Source organism: Diabrotica virgifera, chromosome 6 (assembly GCF_917563875.1).
Source record: "Diabrotica virgifera virgifera chromosome 6, PGI_DIABVI_V3a".
In the NCBI taxonomy this organism is placed as follows: Eukaryota; Metazoa; Arthropoda; class Insecta; order Coleoptera; family Chrysomelidae; genus Diabrotica; species Diabrotica virgifera.
This window is the reverse complement of record NC_065448.1, coordinates 19,139,694-19,144,983: the sequence shown is the minus strand read 5'-3', so window position 1 is coordinate 19,144,983 and position 5,290 is coordinate 19,139,694.

The window sequence follows — 5,290 nt, the reverse complement described above, 5'->3', positions numbered from 1 at the left end:
AGAATTTATTAAGCTACTTCAAATGTAGCTGTAATTCTGCACAAAAATTTTGAAGCAAAACTTACATTTGACATTCTATATATTTGATAACGTCAAATTTTATAATGAAACCCGTAATCGGAACAGTAGCCACTTTCTGTCAGTTGTTGTTGCGTGAAATAGATTTCCGACTTATTTCGTATGCTTTAAATGATGACGCACGGGTAAAGACTCGCGGACTCAACTGTATGTGAGGTGTTTTACAACTTCAATATTTGCGTCGCCTATTGTCAAGTTTGGCAAGTTTCGTTGCCTGTGTTTCGTGGCCTGTGTTTGGGCTTTAGTTTTGTGCTCCACATAAAGTTTTATGATGCCCATCTATTCGGCCCATCAAGGTTATATCGTCTGCTTACATTATAATTTGTTCAGATTTATTAAATAATATCTTTTTTTGGGTTTACGGACATTTTCCTGATGACATACATATGTTATAGTCAAAGCCCGAATTTCAGGCACTCCTAGGTTTGACTAGGCAATCCTCAGGTCTGACTGACGGTGTTAGTCAAAGCCCGAAATAGATTACAGTTTCGGCCTTTGACTAGTCAAACCTAGGAGAGACTAAGTCGACTTTGCCTGGTCAGGCAAAGGTCGAAATTTAATTTTATGAAATCGGGGTTTGACTAGTCAAACCCCGATCAGCTATTAAAATGTCGTAATTTGTTAGACTAAACAAACATAGTATTTATTCTCACATGTTGAGGCATTATGGCATTTAGAGTTGAACAATACGTTAGACCTTTTACACTTACATAATTTTGAAGAGCATTTCTTATTGCAGTAGCATTTTATAAAGCCTTGTCCTCCAAATTTAGAATCGTTTGTACTAATTTCTCTTAGAGACAGCTTTTGCAAACAATTTAGATTACATCTTCAGATGTGGTTAGTTGTATTTACCAAAAAGAGAGCTCTGACGCACATACGTGCATAATTTGTGATCAGGTGGTACATGTTGTGTGCGCTGACAGCACACCTGATGCATACTATGAAGGTTTTAAAAGAAAAGTTACATGCATGCGTTGTGCACAGACAGAAAAGATTAAAATAAATAAAGGAAAGGCGATTGAAGGTCTTCATGCCCAGGATAACGCTATGAAACAATTAAATGAAAAAAAAAATTCTCCAATTTCGATCGGAAAAACTGTAACAATACCTATCCCCAGCATTGATAGAGCCAAAGGAGATGCTCGAAATATTTTGAGTATCATACAAGATAAAACAATTGACGGTTTATATAGAGTTGGTACGAAACACGGAACAATAAACACACTTTTTTAAAGAAATCAAATCAGAGAATGCAAAGAGAATTTTCTTAATTTCGAAAATGTTCCAGACGTTAAGCTGTCTCTAAGAAAACTTAGTAGAAAGGACTCTAAATTTGGAGGACAAGGCTTTACAAAATGCTACTGTAATAAGAAATGCTCTTAAAAATTATGTAAGTGTAAAAGGTCTAACCCTAACCTATTGTGCAACTCTAAATGCCATAATGCCTCAAAATGTGAGAATAAATACTATTTTTTTTTATTTTAATTACGAGAATATAACAATAATAAACGTTGAATTTAAAAAATGACGTTTTATTAAACCTAATCTAAAATTACGACATTTTACTAGCTGATCGGGGTTTGACTGGTCAAACCCCGATTCCATAAAATTAAATTTCGACCTTTGCCTGACCAACTTGATCTCTCCTAGGTTTGACTAGTCAAGGGCCGAAACTGTAATTTATTTCGGGCTTTGACTAAGACCGTCAGTCAGACCTGAGGATTGCCTAGTCAAACCAAGGAGTGCCTGAAATTCGGGCTTTGACTATAACACATATATTAAAGAGAGTCGGTGCCAGCCCATCTCCCTGTTTTAGCCATTTAGTTATCTGGAAGGGATCTGTCAATTCATTTTGGACTCGTGCTTGCCCCTATGTGTGAGTCATGATTGGTTGAACTAATTTTACCAATTTGCTTGGTATATCAAACTCTCGCATAATTACGTATATTTTATATCTGTTTATGTTTTTTTAGGCTTGTCAAAAATCTACAAAAGTTGGGTAGATATCTAAATAGTGCTCTCAGGCTTTGGTTAATATCTGTGTTACGTTGAATAGCTGGTCAACTGTAAACCATTCTGGGCTGACTCTGGCTTGGTATTCTCCTTTGATTAATACACTGAGATCTATTCTGTCCAAAACCAAACCAAACAACACAGTTAGTGATGTTGATTATAGTTACTTTCGAGTATTCGTTACAAATCGTTACTTCTTTTTTATAAAGTAATAATTTACAGTATTCGTTACTTTGATTACTATAATTACTTTTGTTACTTTTGTATTTGAGTACCGGTAATCATATCGAGAATCGTATTTATCAGTAGGTAGGTATTTTGTATAAAGTAATCATTTACAGTATTCGTTACTTTGATTAATATGATTACTTTTGTATTTGAGTACCGGTAAAAATATCGAGAATCGTATTTTTCAGTAGGTAGGTATTTTGTATAGGTATTCCGATATAATAACGACCTTCACCGATTTGTTTAACGGATAAAAATGATTTGATTACTATGATTACTTTTGTATTTGAGTACCGGTAATCATATCGAGAATCGTATTTCTCAGTAGGTAGGTCTGTCTGTATAGGTATTCCGATATAACAACGACCTTCACCAGAGACAAAAATGAGATGATTACTATGATTACTTTTGTATTTGAGTACCGGTAATCATATCGAGAATCGTATTTCTCAGTTGGCTATGTATTTTGTATAGGTATTCCGATATAATAACGACCTTCAGGAAGTACAGTTCGCGTAAAAAAAACTGGTACAACTCTTATAACCGAAAATCGCGTTTTTAAAGTTGTGTAAGTTGATCTTGTCAAATGTGTCATTCTAATTTCTAGGGCAACGATGCCAGTCATCTCAACTAAGTAACCACACATTGATTCGTGTTTTATTATAACTTATGAAAATATTTCAATTCAAAAATAATGATAGTTAATAAATATAGACATAACTTTAAATTATTATGTTTAAATTAAAATCGAGAAGCGTGATTGGATTCTCGTAAATTGTACTGTAAATACAAAACTCTATTGAGTTGTGGGATACTAGAATAAACACACGGGAAAAATAAAAAAAATTGTTGATTTGAAATTAATACAATATGAATAACTTTTACAGTGAGCAAGTGTGGAATTTAAATATTATGTATTACAATTCGAAACTGCTGAAATATTAATATTTTGTCATAGCTTCATTATTATTAATCACTTCCTGTAATCTTCTGGGCACTGAGAAATCAATTTAGTTATAAATTTTCATCTTCATCCAAGCTTTCCCAGGTTCCTTTAATGCTGGTCAATTGGTAGTGATAAAAATAATACCTATCTAACACCTTTATACATTTTTAAACGTAATTTTTTCTATTTAGATTTAGTGCAATTCCGTTATTTGTTATGGCAACAACGAAGTTATTCACGAACTATTCCAGTCTAAACACAGGTTTACATTGGGAAAAAAAGTGTACCAGTTTTTTATGAAAGGGAGTGCACGAAATAATCTAGTAATCAGAGTAATCAAAGTAACGATTTGCCTATCTGTATAGAAATCGTTACTTTCGGTATTCGTAAGTAACGAGTACTTTGTAACGAATAGTTACTTTTTCAAGATCACTACAACACACATGAGAGATGGAATCTGATTTACGTTGTATGCTGTATGTTTCAAGACTACTTATTTTAACACCTTTCTCTTGTTAATATGAGTGAATTTTTAAATAATTTTTATATGTAAATCTATTATTAAACAACTATTCTCATTCAGTGATTAATTGCTTGGCAGCATGTAAACTGCATATCACCTTTTCATCGAATTTATCTCTTTGGCTTCAGTATGTTTTTTAGAAGTTCTTCCCATTTTTCCGATGAAAAAAATTATTTTGGGAGAACCAATATTAAACAAATAGGAAAAATAACTAATATTAGAAGAGACGTGCACGGAAACGTACACGTATTCTCTTTTGAAGAATGTTATTGCCCAAAACTATTAATGGTCCATACACATATTGTCAAAAAACATTTAAAATTCAAACCTTTTAAAGCAAATGGCCGTTGCGCAATTACATTAAAATGTTTTGGTCTGTTCCGAATCGATATCGAATTAAAAATTCATAGTTTGGGTTTATGTCACAATCGATTAGTGATTAGGTCAGACTGTACTAAAAAATTATTGCTAGTTTACCTGTCTCTGTATCAGGAGTAACTTATATATTGTAACATTATAGACGAAATAAAACTACATAATATAAAACCATATTTTCAAAAAAATGGTTTGTCAGACAATCGTAATTGTAAAGATAATCCAGTGCGGTAGTTATTTACGTTTACATATCTAGTCTATCTATCTTTTACTATGACTTCCATTTCTTCTTTCATGACACCTCCTTATATTCCATCCCTATTTTCCTACAAGTTGTCATTACCTGCGCTATCTGAGTTGATACTTTTTATATAATCCCTTTTTTGTATTCAGTTTATTTTTGAATTTCTAAAGTTAATAAATTCAGTAAATTTTTGAAATATGAAGGAGGATCTGATTATATACAGCTGACATTTCATCACTATCATCACTTGACTGACACAACATCTCAAAAGCATAGTCTTTTTGTTATTTAAAGGACATCGCACACATCTTATGGAAAATATAATGTCACTCAAATTCAATAAAACTTACATGAATAGATTCGTTTCCATGTAACGGTCACTTATTATCATTGCGCCAACTCTGAATTTTCAGTAATAAGAGCAGGAATTGATATAAATTAATCTGAAATCAAATGGGTAGGTACATAAGTTAGAGAGAGAAAAAATATTTTAAGATATCCAAATTATCGGGAGTTCATAAATCTTCTAAGATTATTAAGCCTCTTACCTTGTAAATCATAAATGACAACGCACTTACAGTGACGCACCGTAAAACAAGGGTATTTAACGCACTAATGAGAATTTAACAGAATTTTATTTAATTAACACTATTGAATTACGACTTAAATTGCATTCTACTGTGTTTTAACATTATCGATCAATTAAAAGAAAATTAGGCAAATCGTTTGCTTTAGAAAGAATCAAAAGTTTTTGTCACTAGTCAACTTTATCTGGTAATTATTGTAAACTAGTAATTATTATAAAGGGTCGTTACGTTCCGCCAAATGGTTAGTTTTTGTCGAACTGTTGTTCTACTATTAACTATTTTAATTAGTGAAA